Source organism: Vipera berus (genome assembly GCF_964194415.1).
Source record: "Vipera berus genome assembly, chromosome: 3".
NCBI classification, from domain to species: Eukaryota; Metazoa; Chordata; class Lepidosauria; order Squamata; family Viperidae; genus Vipera; species Vipera berus.
This window is the reverse complement of record NC_138204.1, coordinates 96,024,711-96,040,266: the sequence shown is the minus strand read 5'-3', so window position 1 is coordinate 96,040,266 and position 15,556 is coordinate 96,024,711.

Here is a 15,556-nt window from a genome sequence, read left to right as displayed (position 1 = left end):
GCTTTCAGAGAAGGAATCAAAACAGCAAGCAAGAAACAACAAATGGAGTATACTAAATCAAATGCACATTTTATTTGGATAATTTTGCATTGCAGAGAATCTACCTACTATTTACTTCCAAATACATTTCTGTAAATTTAGACATTAAAAAGACAGCCATGTTAATCTGTGGTAGCAAAGAATCATTAGTCTGGTAGCATTTTTTCCAATTAACCATTTTTATTAGCTACTCCATGCATCTGACAAAGTGAGCCATAGGTGACAACATCTTAAATCTTTTTTTAAAATGTTGAAAAAGTTGCTGTGAGATTCCTATAATTTTAAAGAACAGCAGCAGGATGCCCTTGGGTGATTGAAGATGGCACAGGTACTGTATATAAATTAGAGACTGTCGGAAGAAAAATCAGGTCCCGTTCCAAGCTTGGAGGGAAAAAATGGAGGCTGACTGCTTAGGAAAGAAGATTCCTGTTTATTGAGGAGCAGAACCAGCAGCAGCATGCAGTTCTGGGACAGCTGACCAAAATGGAGTTGAGAGTGGATGGATCTTTATAAGGTTCTGATTAAGATGCTCCAGCGGGTTGTGCAATGTAGTGAGCCTTGTGCCTTTTACTATTCTAATAGTGGTGGGTCATTCCTATTATGTCCTGAAGGTCATGTCCTGTCCTTAGAATTTGGGTGGGGGAATGTAAATTCTTAATCCCATCAGCTGTGTGGGCTGAAGATGTTTTGTTTATGAATAGATTGACCCAATCTTTCTTAATAGGTACAAAATATCCATCTCTAAAGACTTGAGGCTTCTGCTTGAGGCTGTTAAGAAAGACTGGGGCTACTTCCTGCCTTTAAGATTTTTCTCCATTTCTCCTTTGGGGAAATATAATATTCTGCCTTTTTTTAATATTCCCCAAAATATTTCATTCCCTGGGGTGTAGGGTGCCTGACTTCCTACAAGACCAAGATACATGTGGAAATAAGAGCAGAAACATACTTACAGAAAGTTTTAAAGACAACAATTCTGCATTCACTTATTTGTATCGCGTATGTATTTATAACCTTCCTTTCAGGATATTGGTCCTCTTAAGGGGATTGCAGGTAAAAAAAAGATTAAAAATAAACAAATTGGTAGGAATCTTCTCAAAGAATGGCCCCCAGGAAGACAGAAGAATCCAGTTAAGCAGGCTTTTGTTATGTTTGTTACTTACTTTCATTGTTCTGTTCGGGTATTATTTCAAGGGGTTGTATAATAAAAAAAGAAGCCATAATAATTGGGTACACATATAGTTGTAAACTATAAATCATGGTTTAAAGTCACAGATGGTTGCTTTATCCAGGTTGCTAAAGGCATCAGACATGGTTCCTTCAAAAGGGTATAATGATAGTGCAACTACACAGCTCAAACATATTTTTCTTGTGTTACTTATAAACTTGGGTGTTCAGAAGTTATTCATGTTTATTACACCATGAAAATAAGATTAGCTGAGGAAAAAAAAGTAGAACCAGTCAGAGGTTCATGGAATGCAGTGGAATAGATAATTTAGATTTATTTGCAAATCTTGACTTCCTTTTCATAGCAATATACTTTAAGTGGGTAATTGTGATTAAATTAATAGCACAGTTACCTGATTTAAAACAGCAGAATCTCTTTTGACACAATTAGATGCCCTATAGACAGTTGGAAAAACATAGCATGATGCAGAAAATCTGAAGTTGTATTGTACAAAATTGAAGTTTGTATGATTCCATAATCTACAGTGGAGAAATGACTAGGTAAGTACCGTATTTTCCGGTGTATAAGACGACTGGGCGTATAAGACGACCCCCCCAACTTTTGAGATGATTTTCAAGATTTTTCGTCTTATACGCTGGAAAATCAGCGAGCCCAGGAAGGCACGCCCTCCCCTCTCACTGTGGAGGAAGCAGGGCAGGCTGGCGTCTGGCGGGAGCCGGCAGGGCAGTCCTGCGCATGTGCGCGCTCCCCAGCTGTTAAGGAGCACTCCTTAGCAGCCGGGGAGTGCGCGCGTGTGCAGGACTGCCCTGCCGGCTCCTGCCCGATGCTCTTCCCTCTTGAGGCAGCATCCCCGAGGACTCCTTAGGAGCCAGGGAGCGATGCTGCCTCAAGAGGGAAGAGCGTCTGGCGGGAGCCGGCAGGACAGTCCTGCACACGTGCACGCTCCCCAGCTGTTAACGAGCACTCCTTAGGACTAATTTATAATCTCTCATGTAAGAAAATGCTGGGGGGAAAAAAGAGAATTCATAATATGGTTTGCCCTGAAAAGGGATTTTGATGGTTATCATGTGTGTTTGCAAAGGATTCATGGGTCGGGGAAAGGGAGGCATGTGGAGGCATGCTAATGACCAAACCCTCATATCAATGGTACAATGATTTTGTCGTATCAGTGGTACAATCATTTTGATGTCATCTTGGCTTGTTAAAGTTACTGGTGCGTGCAGCATGTAGGTGTATTCAAACACAGAGCCAAAGAGGTAAGAGCGTAGAAAGGCAAGGTGCCAATACGTGGAGAAAAGAAAGGATGCGACCTATTAAAAATGCCTAGCACTTACTTAAGTAACTACAAAGATTCAGCAAACGGAGTAAGCCCGGTGGAAGAAGAACTGCCGGGGCTGCCTCTTCAGAGGGAGGGAAGAACGCGTGCCTCACCTCCCCTATGCCAACGGCGCCTGCTGCCACGGTCTAGGGTTGGGTTACCTATAGCCCACACGTACGTCGGGCGCTTCCTCCCCTTCCAATTTTTTTTCATGACAAATGACACCCTCTTGCGGCGGGGGGGACGCACGTTGAGGGGCGGCGGCAGCGGCGCCCGCAAGACAGCGTGAAAGAGACGAAGCCACGCTAGAAAGGTCTGGACATAGTACAGAGACACATTAATAGCACTTGTGTAAAGAGTTATGTCAAAGCTTGGAATATAATCACCCAAGGTATCCTTCTGGACCAGCTCTGGGGAGTAAGAATAGGGGTTAGAGTGTTATAGTGATTTTCATATTTTATCTATAGCCAGTTCCAATGAATGTTATTGGAAAGGAGAGGTTGAACTTGAGACCCCTGGTTTGTAGGGTGTTCTAGGACTCAATATTCTCTCCCCTCCTGTTTAAAGTCTATTTGAAACACTGGAGAATATTGCCAAATTTGTTTCTTTGCTCCTGCCCCTCCCCTTCAAACTCTTGATCTAGCATGTGTCATACCAATTAAAAGCATACAGCTTTTAAATCCTTGCAAGCAAGCACAAATTGCCTAAGACCAAAGGCAGCTATCTTATGCTTCATTTATATCAATAATGCACCCATTTTCTTTTCTCTTGCATCAAAACCTCAGTATGAAAGCGTTTAAAGTACAGGCAGTCCTCAGTTTACAACACTTCATTTAGCGGCCACTCAAAGTTACAATGACACTGAAAAAGTGATCATTACAGTATGACTGTTTTTCACACATGTGACCTTTGTAGCATTCCCCATGACCATGTGTTCAAAATTCAGATGCTTGGCAACTGACACATACTTATGATTGTTGCTGTGTCCCAAGATCAGGTGATCACCTTTTGCAACTTTTTGACAAGCAAAATCAATGAGGAAGCCTGCTTCACTTCACAACCATGTTACTAACTTATCAGCTGCAGTGATTCACTTAACAACTGTTACAAGAAAGGTCATAAAACTCACTTAACAAATGTCTCACTTAACAACAGAAATGTTGGGCTCAATTGTGGTCATACATCGAGGACTACCTGTACACACAAAATAATTTGGATTAAATAATCAGAACTCAGCCTGATTAGCTGCAACAGCTGAAGCAACTTATGCAGAAAACAAGACCAATATATTTGCTAGTCTGAAGTGTAGGGCAATGTTCTAAAATACTACAATTGTATCAGTGTCACTTACAGTCCTACTTACTGTAGCAGGTGAAGAATCTGTGGCCCTTCAAATGTTGATGAATTACAACTTCCAGTATCCTTCATTATTGGCTCTACTGGCCAGGGCTGTCAGAAATTAAGCAATTTACAGAGAGCTGTACATTCCCTATCTCTGTTCTAGGTACAACTAGGCACCCTTAAGATAGTGGGGCTGTATTATTCCTTTTTCTTTTCCTTGTACTTTTAAAAAGGTAAGTCTCTGGCCGTCTGATTTCTATAAAAGGCTTACATTAAAATTCAATCTGGTTACCATAATATTAGTACTTGGAGCATTCAGTGGAGTTAATAGAAATGAGCTCTTAAATAGCTGAAAATATATCCCAGAATCAGATTGCAATTTGACAAAATAGAAGGAAATAAAAACCTTCTTGTTTCCATAGTTACCTGGATAAGAAGGCTGTACTATGGATTTCATCAGTGGTCAGAGGGCACTTTCAGAAAACCACAATTTTTTTATCCAATTAGCTGATTACCAGAGTTACATTATTCATGAAACTCAGTGCATAGATTTAGTCTGAACTGTTAATTTCCAGTCATCCTGGAAGTCAATGCAGCGTGAGAATCTGCTGTAGTCCAGTTTATTGTTATAACATCCAATTTCCCTGGGCAAAAGACCAGATTTATTGCTTGTCATCCAATCCTTAGCATGTAACTGGTAGAAGGTTTTCAAAACTCTGTCTCTCCTGACTAGGCTAACTATATCTGGTCTGCAAAAAATGTGGATGACCATCAGTGCTGATATTCAAAAGTTAGTTTTTTGGTGATCATCCAGATTTTTGTAACCCAGATTTGGTGGCATAATCTTGGCAGTTGGCAGTGCCCCTCCTCAAAATAGAAACTGATGCCCATTCACTGATTAGCTTGGTAGAATTCTGGATGTTTCATCTGTCCATCACCAGAAAAAGTTTTGGATATTACCATATAGTACTCTCTTTTTTTGCAGAATCAGTTAACAAAATAGCTATGAAATATTCACTGAACCCTGCTTCCTACAACAGTGCAAGGGAAAGAGGAAAAAAAGAGTAGAAGCAAAAGAAAAGAATCTCCATTTTTCCATTCCCAAATGGAAAAGAGCTATAAAATATTTCTGCCTCTCAACAAACATTGCAGCTCTTCCTGGCCCCTTAAAACAGGTCAGATTTTTGCTTGCACTAAAGTCTCTCACAATAGATGTTGAAAATTACTGATTTTCTTTTTAAAAACGTCTCTTCTGCTCAATGAGTACTGTCATAACTTTCATCTTGCTCCTAAAGCACCCACTGTGTGTTTGTGACTCAATTCCCTCTGCAAGCAGGCCTCTAGGGCTTACTTGAACTAACTGAGGTCTTCCAGTTCAGTAATTCTAAAGCCTGTTTTACATAAAAGCTCATCAGGTGAGAATTGTTCCTGGGTATATTATTTTGACTGCATTTGAATTCTTTGCCATTAAAAAAAAAGGCAGAAGAACTTCATTTTAAAAATCAGAATGCTAGTTTATCTTCCATCTTCCTGTCATGCTTAACAAAGTTGTACAAGAAACAAAAGAGTGTCGTTTGTTATTTAGAACATTTTCAAAACCTTAATCTAATCATTTCCTAAGTCTGGGCATTTCAATTAATTTGAGAGTTTTCCTAGTTATCTTTACTTTTTTTTCAGATCCATGTGTTATGTATTAAGCTTTATTGCAACACCTAAAGCTGTGTATAAGAGTCACCACCAGGAGGCTTTGAACTGTAACTGTTTTGGCGGGAAGCATTTCGGCGGGAAACAGAGGTTCAAACCGATTGGTTGGTTGAGTACCTGGCCAGGTGCTGGCCAGGTATATAAAGAGCGCAGGTAGCCCCTATTCCCCAGTACAGTCCCTTCACCAATAAAGAGCTGCTATGCTGTACTCATCGTCTCGGCGTCCTTCCTGCTCTCCAGAACCCACTACACAACACCATACTTGCATTGTACTATCACTGACATATTTATGGGAACTTCCAGATGGGGATACAGATGATATCAGATATCAACTGTTCCACTCACCCTTAGGCAGTGGTAGGATTCAAATATGTGAACAACCAGTTCTCTGTGGGGATGCTGCTTCCAGAAGTCCATTCTGGGCATGGGCAACAAAACATTAGCTACTGGTTCTGCCAAACTGGTGTGAACTGGCTGAATCCCACCACTGCCCTTAGGCTATCAAATCATGACAGTGTAATGTAGTTCTATTGCACTGCATTCTAGTTGGTCCTGTAGTTGCAATCAAACATTTTGCAAATGTGGAGCTGTGATTTGCAGATGATGAATGTTGCTACAGAAATAACAGCATAGTAAAGGTAAAGGTAAAGTTTCCCCCGCACATGCGTGCTAGTCGTTTCCGACTCTAGGGGCCGGTGCTCATCTCAAAGCCGAAGAGCCAGCGCTTGTCCGAGGACATCTCCGTGGTCATGTGGCCAGCATGACTAGACGGCAAAGGCGCACGGAACGCTGTTACCTTCCCACCGTAGTGGTCCCTATTTTTCTACTTGCATTTTTATGTGCTTTCGAACTGCTAGGTTGGCAGAAGCTGGGACGAGTAACAGGCGCTCACTCTGTTACGCGGCACTCGGGATTCGACCCGCCAAACTGCCGACCTTCCGATCGACAAGCTCAGCGTCCTAACCCACTGAGCCACCGCGTCCCTTTAATAACAGCATACGTATATATATATTTTGCATTAGATGGATTTAGCATTTATTAGAAGGAATGCCTGATTTGTCATGTATCCCAGGTACTGATATTCTAGAATAACGGATATCAATGTCAGGTTAAAACCCTAATACCATATCAAATTGCCATCAGAAGAGCATTCTTTAAAATTTACTTTCACAGAGGGAAAGGCTCTTTTATTATTGATGTAAAGTTAAAGGCAGAACAGAAAGCATCAATTGGCTAGGCCATCTTCTTAATCATCTGGTCAAGAAAGGGAGGCTATAATTAGATGTTGTTGTTTTTGCAAGCACAGCAGACCCACATAAACTTGAGAATATGCATACTGAAGACTACAAATGATTATTAGGAAAAGTGATCATAAACTGTTTGAACAACACCCCCAAGTCCTGATTGATTGATTTCGATTATACCCTGCCACAATCAAAAGGGATTCTTGGTTTCATTATTATTTTCATTGTCAGATCAAAAAGCTTGGTCAATAGGAAAGTATATTATGAGCACTACATTGCATTTATAATCTAGAGCTTGCAGAGAATATCAATTACATACTGCTCATTGTTGCTGCCTCCAAACTTGCCAATAGTACACATCCCAGCAACAGAGTTTTCACAGATTGTGAATGAGCAAAAAATCCTTTCACACACTACTTCCTAAAAAGAAAATGTTGTGACTTACCATGCGATTAGCAAAATTTCTCTTTGAGAGAGACTTCATAGTAGGAAGGGATTAATGATCAGAAATGCCAGTCAATCTTCTTGGATGCAGTCCAAGGTGATACAACAGCAAAATGTGAATAGAAAAGCTCCAGAATGTCTATTATAATAGTGAAGGGTAACATGTCTGCATTTTAATACCTTCCTAAATGTTTGTGGTCATGGCAGACATGTTGCAAATTTAGAGTAGAGAGCAAGAGTGAAGAAAGATCAGTTCCAAACAATGCATATACCAGCCCGAACCACTAGAACATTAGAAGCATATCTGCTGGTATCTGCTGATAGGTGTCCTGCTTTTGCATAGAGATGCAATTATCAAGTTGAATGCAGGAACCTGGAGGCATATTGTTTTGATCCAAGCCATGCTGGCAAGACAGAGGTCAACCAGGGCTCACTTATCACAAAGTCAAATAACCCACCAATGGTGCCAGTGAAGCACTGCCTCAGCCCTCAGGTTTCCTTCAGTCTGGATTCCCCGGCTCCACAAATGAGGTCCTAGCCAACCCATGAGCCAAAGAGGGAAATAACAATATCCACAAAACCAGAGTTCCAACAACCAAAGCACAATCTGAGAGCCAAGGCCAAGCAAAGTCCATAAGCAAAGTCCAAGGTTCAAAGACCAAAAACACAGTCCAACGTTCAAAAAACAGGATCCAGGAAAGCCTGGAAAGTGCACGTAAAAACAAGTAGATGCTTCTGACAAACACATCTTCCCCCAGAGCAGGGGTAGGCAACCTCGGCTCTTTTATGAGCTGACTCAGGAATTCTGGGAGTTGAAGTCCATGAGTCATAAAAGAGCCGAGGTTGCCTACCCCTGCCCCAGAGTCGGGTTAAATCACACTTCTCCAACTGTTCCTTGTGAGGAGTGGGTGGGGCTGCTTCCTCGCAAGAAGCCTTGCTGACCTCCTCTGTGCCTCCTTCCACTCTGCTCTCCTCACCTGCGGATTCAGCTTGTAAACTTTGTTGGCCCTCTGCAGCTGCTCCACTCCTGCAAGCTTCTCTCCATCCAGTTGGCCACCCCCCCACACACACTGCCAGATGGCCCTGCGAATGCCTCGTCCTCAGCCCTTGGACTCTCCACTCATTCAGAAGAGACGGTGCCCACCCTGTTGGATAATCCCGGTTCCAATTCCTCCTCCAAACTGGGATCCGGCAAAGCCATGACCCATTTTCAGAATCCCTCTAATAGCAAACAGTTATCCATGCACATACACACAATTGAGTCCCCAAAATTTTAACTGCTCAAACTAATAAGAGCAGAGCTAGGAGTACCTGATGAAAAAAGAGATTATGGAAGGATGGTAAATGGTTTGATGAAGGTCTCCACACAGTGTGCATCTGCTTAAAATGAAAGGCCAACCACATGTTAGAGACTATAAGAAACAGTACTGAAACAGAAGCAAAAATTCTAGAGCAAGAAGTCATCCTATGAAAATGTATCCTAGAAAAATCAGGACAGGCAATATTTTTGTTTGTTTGTTTTGTTTTACCCAATGTACAATTCAGCTTTGTAATTTGCTATTATATCATGCGATATGATATGGTTGGTTGGTTTCAAAAAAGAGTTGGGCCAGTTTATGAAATAATGTTTCTCCTTAGTTCTAGGTTGCTTCTCTCCTTGACTAGTTTCCATCCATTGCTTCTTGTCCTGCTTTCAGGTGCTTTGGAGAATAGCTTGACTCCCTCTTCTTTGTGGTAGCCCCTGAGATATTGGAACACTGCTATCATGTCACCCATCACCCTTCTCTTCATTAAACTACACATACCCAATTCCAGCAACCGTTCCCTATATGTTTTGGCTTCCAGCCCCCTAATCATCTTTGTTGCTCTTCTCTGTACCCTTTCTAGAGTCTCAACATCTTTTTTACATCGTGGTGACCAAAACTGGATGCAGTATTCCAGGTGTGGCCTTACCAAAGCATTGTAAAGTGGTATTAGTACTTCACTTGATCTTGATTCTATTCCTCTGTTAATGCAGCCTAGCACTGTGTTGGCTTTTTTGGCAGCTGCAGCACACTGCTGGCTCATATTGAAGTGATTGTCTACTAGGACTCCAAGATCCCTCTCACAGTTACTACTATTGAGCAAGGTACCACCTATACTATACCTGTGCATTTGATTTTTCCTGCCTAAATGTAGAACCTTACTTTTTTCACCATTGAATTTCATTTTGTTAGATAGTGCCCAGTGTTTGAGTCTGTCCAGATCCTTCTGTATCTTAAGCCTATCTTCTGGAGTATTGGCTATTCCTGCCAGCTTGGTGTCGTCTGCAAATTTGATGAGTTCCCCATCTATCCCTTCATCCAAATTGTTAATGAAGGTACTGAAGAGCACTGGGCCCAGAACAGAGCCCTGGGGCACCCCACCACACACTTCCTTCCATGTAGATGCAGTTCCATTTAGGACCACACGCTGAGTGCGGCCTGTCAGCCAGCTACGAATCCATCTGATGGTGATGCTATCTAACCCACATTTTTCTATCTTATCAAGTAGTAGGTTGTGATCTACTTTATCAAATGCCTTACTGAAGTCCAAGTAAATTATATCTACAGCATTCCTATTTAAGAGAACCATTTTTTGTGCAGCATGTCTATCCTGGGGTCATGCTTTAGGATGTGGAATGGCCATTAGATAGAATGGATATAAAGTTTGTCAAATAAACAGCCACAAATATGTGGGAAATACCGCTCCTTGGAAAAATAGTTATTTTTTAAAGACAATTTTGGAATTTGGTAAATAATGCTTCCAGTAACTAAGCATTCCTCTGCTTATTTGGGGTGCTGTGCTATCAGTAGCAACTACAGGTGGAACTGAATAAACAGTTGTAGTGGCATATACAATAGCAAGGATTATATATATTCATCTGGCAATGTAACAGTGATGCAGAAGAGAATGGAAAACTGCCATGCTACATTTTTCCAAGCAAATCATCAGTGGATAAAAAATAGCATTGTTGGTTGCCAATCTCCAATAGGAGATGACACTGAAAAAGAAGTCTGGGTCTGTAATGTTTGCTTCCTAATCTGTTTAAAGTGAACTAGTCTTCCAAATTTCTCTCTCTGTCTCTCTGTCTCTGTCTCTGTCTCTCTCTGTCTCTCTCTGTCTCTCTCTGTCTCTCTGTCTCTCTCTCTCTGTCTCTCTCTCTCTCTGTCTCTCTCTGTGTGTGTGTGTGTGTGTGTGTTGTGTGTGTGCAATAAAATTAAATTTATTTGTTTATTTGTTTGTTTCTTTACTTGTTTGCTGCTCATCTTGCCTAAAATAAGTAAAAATGGGCTTTCTTTTTTCAAATAAAGTTGCAAGCCAGATACACTGAATCTGTTTGAATGCACCTAGAAACGTCTCTACTTCATAGGCAGAGATAGCCATAGTGATTTCTGTCACAGTGGTGCATAGAGAATTATTTTAGCTATTTTGGAATTTGTTGATAACTCTATGTACAACTTGATTCATGCTAGTATTTCTGTTGTTTTTGCCCAAGGCTTGGCTTTAGCTGCTTGCAATTAAGGTAAACCTCCTGATCCAGTCACGCACAATGACATGTAAGTAAACATAAATGAAAATGAGAGCTGCAAAAATGCATAACATATGCATTATGTCTGTGCACAAAATACTCTTTACTGATATCTTATTTGTACAAGTGTGACAAGGAAATGCAAGTATAGATACTATTCTTAGATGTATGAGTGTGATTAGTGAACACCTATGACAACATTTGGAGGCACCACATATGCAAAATATGAACAAAATAATCAAACAATCACCCTTCCTTGACTATGATCTCTGTGATTCACATTGAGATAGAATCTGCAGTAACTCAATCAAGATGTTCCAGGACATAAGGTTTTGTTCATCCAGTAGCATGCTACATGCTCTTATGAGCAGTTAATAGCAATAGCAATAGAAAGTAGACTTATATGCCACTCCACAGTGCTGAGCAGTTTACAACATCAGCACCTTGCCCCCAACAACCTGGGCCCTCATTTTGCTGACTTCAGAAGATAGAAGGCTGAATCAACCTTGAACCCCATCAGGATCAAACTCGAGGGTGTAGACAGAATGTTCCCTGCAATACTTCATTCTAATCCACTGTGCCACCAAGTAATTACCTTAGTTCAGTGGTTCCCAAACCTTTCTATAATCCGCACCCCTAAAACATTTCTGATATATTCTCACATCCCTTACAAAAGTTCAAAATAATGGCAACGAATTATGCATATACACTATAATTTTGAAAAACCAAGTTTTTGCACCCCCTGGAATATCATCTTGCGCCCCTGGTTGGGAACCCCTGCCTTAGTTTGTCTTAATGTCAGCCTTTATTTGAGACAAGTGACTCCATTTGATTATTTTGTACATTTATGATCTTAATAGCTTCCTTTAGGAAGTATAGGAGTTCTTGTAATATTGTCTTGTGTCCAATAATAGTAAATTATAAATAGTGCCTTTGGCTTGGTAATGGGTAATATTCTTCACATTGACAGGCATTCATGAAACAGGCCTGTCGCAATTACTCCTCTCATTTTCTGGCTTGCATGCTGGCTGGGTAATTCTGGGAGTTGAATTCCATACATATTAAAGTTACTGAGGCTGAGAAACAGTGCTCTAGGAGAAAAACATAGTATTGCAGATGCCTTAGTGACTTCAGTGGCAAAAAGACATCCTTCCAGACTATCTGCCATACATGACTTTCAGCTGTGTCTAGTTCAGCAACATCCATTGGGAGAAACAGAAGAAAGAGTAATCTGTTCTATTGGCAATTTAGCCAAGTAGACATTTTTGGCTCTTTAACCTCTGGTAGGTCACTCAATATTAAAATTTGATTTTGAGACAAATAAATTCAAGTCTTCATTTCAAATTGAGCTTATAGACTTTCTAAGCATAAAAGCAAGCAAGAAATATAGTTTAAACTATCTAATACCTCTTCTGATTCCATTCAGCAACAAATTTTCTCCTATGAGAATCATTGAGCCCATACTTTTTCATCTCAGCTACTGCCCCTCCTAATCTCCATCCTGTATTCCCTGACTAGACGACAACTATCTTTGCAATTTTTATGGCATATGGGCCAGCTATTTTGGGGAGCGATAAGGTAGCGAGCTTCATCTCATTTTAAGATATCATGGTTACTACTGTTTTGTCTACTCAATCCATCGCAGGCAGGTTGGGCTACATTACCACCATGTATCAGTAACCATAACTTGCTCACCAAAGGATGAATTTGGCAATGTGACAAAGCTCTTCCTACTGTCTTAACATCCATATCATCTTCAGTTCCTCAACCGGCTTCCAAAAAGATTGTGGTTCCTGTACATCAGGTTTAGCATGTCAAACTGCTGGTCTGCCAGCTGGATGCATCACGCCGAAACCATGCCCACCCGATTGCGGCAATGGGCAAAAAGTCCCAATACATCGTGCGATGTCACGTGAGGTTGCAAGTTTGACATGCCTGCTTCAGGCAAAGATGATATCAGTCTTCTTCTTCCATCAGTTGAAATGATCAGAGAATAGACTTTCCTTTCTTATTTGAGGGATATTTAGGGGAGGGGGGGAGGACAACATTTGGGTTTATATGAAGTATGTCATTTGTATGACATGTTACTGCAGATCTTGCAATTTGTGTACTTGCTAAAATTCCATGTGCTGAATTATTGCACAGGGGCAAAACCCCATATGTATGGATATATAGATAACCTCTCAAAGTTAACACATTAATAGGTAACCAGTTCTTTTTTTTAGAGGCAAATAGGATTTCTCTGTGATTTGTTAGTATTGTTGTATTTAGTGAAATAATTATTACTACTATTATATTTACTGTATATTTGCTTTGAGAGCATCAAGCAGAATACATGGGAGCCTGCCTTTGTTTTGTTCACAAAACAAAGTGGTGAATTAATTTGCTCTCTATTGACCTGAAGTCCCAAAGTGGTCAAGTGGGGATTTGAAGCAGAATTTCTCAGATCCCAGTCTAACTTAAACATTATGCTGTTCTAACTTTCACATTTAGTGACTAGTGCTTGTCTAATTCTAATATTTGATAGTATAAAGGCTTAGAATATTCATATAGGAATATTATATATTTGCCATTCAGCTTAAATTAAACTTGACTCAAGCCAAATAAAATTAATACATGACATGAAATGCTTTTATCAGTGATCAATTTTAGAACAACTCAATGAGAAATCATATACTGTAGGTCCATAAAGAAGATTTCAAGATCAATCCCTGTATAAAAGGATCAAGAATGAAAGGCAGATTTATGAGAAATACTACAGAGTAAGCACAACCAATGAACTGAAAAAGGATATTCCCATATAAAAATAACAGTTTAAATGAAAGTGGCTTACTGAGCTGAATCCATCTGAGAGCAGCTTGGTTCCAGAGTTTCAGTCATTTATCTTGAATGTCATTTCAACCTAGACTGAAGAACATATGGCTTCATACTAGGAGGGAATGCAGCGCATTGATGGAGCAGACTCTTTCCATGCTTGTTATTTTCAGTAGAATTGGAAGTCCAGACAAAGTTTCAGCCAATCAGGATAGTATAATGGATTGATGACGAAAAATCATTTAAAGCCATTTCTTCAATAACCAAGACCCATGTTATCTCAGATCTAGAGGTTAAAAAAAACAACCCTGGCCAATGGCAAGTATTTCTAATGTTTATTCCTCAGAAAAGAAAGGTTAATAGCTCTATTTTCCCATGAAGTGTCAGGTGTAGAACCAGGATGATATAATGTTAAGGTATAGATTGGCATCATGGAGACCCAGACTCAAGCCCATCCTCAGCCACAGAAGCCCACCGGGTGACTGAGCCAGTCGTTCTCTTTTAGCCTAACCTACCTCACTGGATGATTGTTGTGTGGAAAAATGGTAGATTGTCTCAGGAGAGACAGTACATATAGCAATTGTGGTTAAGTAATTCATTAGTGGGAAGTTGAAAAATATTAACTAAGTCATCTAGAGCAGGGGTGTCAAACTCGCTGCATCACGTGACATGTCATAACGTATCGCAACTTTTTTCCCCTTGCCGGAGCTGGGGTAGGTATGGCTTCTGCATGACACATCCAGCTTGCGGTGTGGCAGTTTGACACCCCTGATCTAGAACAACAAGGGCTAATCTAGTCTTTGTCTACCAACATAATTTCCTTCTGTGGCTAATGGTATTAACCTCACACAGTAAAAAAAAGAAAAATATTATATATTGTAGGCATTCCTTAACTTATTACCACAATTGAGACCAAAATTGAGCCCAACTGTCTAAGCAAGACAGTTAAGTGAATTTTGCCCCCATTTTACACCTTTTTTGCAACAGTTGTTAAGTGAATCATTGCAGTTGTTAAGTTGGTAACCTGGTTGTTAAGTGAATCTGGCTTCCCCATTGGCTTTGCTTGTCAGAAAGTCACAAAAGGTGATCACATGACTGCAACTATCATAAATATGAGTCAGTTTCGAAAGCACGTAAAAATGCAAGTAGAAAAATAGGGACCACTACGGTGGGAAGGTAACAGCATTCCGTGCGCCTTTGGCGTCTAGTCATGCCGGCCACATGACCACGGAGACGTCCTCGGACAAGCGCTGGCTCTTCGGCTTTGAAATGGAGATGAGCACCGGCCCCTAGAATTGGAAACGACTAGCACACATGTGCGGGGGAACCTTTACCTTTACCTTTATAACCATAGAGGTGCTGCAACAGCTGTAAGCATGAAAAACAGTCATGTCACTTTTTTTAGTGCCATTCGAAGAGTCACTAAATCAACTGTTGTAAGTCAAAGATTACCTGCATATTCAGGAACGTAATAAAGAAAAGGATACCCAAATCATATCAGCCTGACCTCAATACCTGGAAAGATTCTGGAAAAGATAATCAAACAACAAATCAGTGAACACCTTGATGCAAACAAAGTCATCACTAAAAGTCAACATGGGTTTGTCAAAAACAGATCATGCCAGACAAATCTTATTGCATTCTTTGACCAAGTGACAAAATTAGTGGACCAGAGGAATGCTGTAGATATAATTTACTCGGACTTCAGTAAGGCATTTGATAAAGTAGATCACAACCTACTACTTGATAAGATAGAAAAATGTGGGTTAGATAGCATCACCACCAGATGGATTTGTAGCTGGCTGACAGGCCGTACTCAGCGTGTAATCCTCAATGGAACTGCATCTACATGGAAGGAAGTGTGTAGTGGGGTGCCCCAGGGCTCTGTTCTGGGCCCAGTGCTCTTCAATATCTTC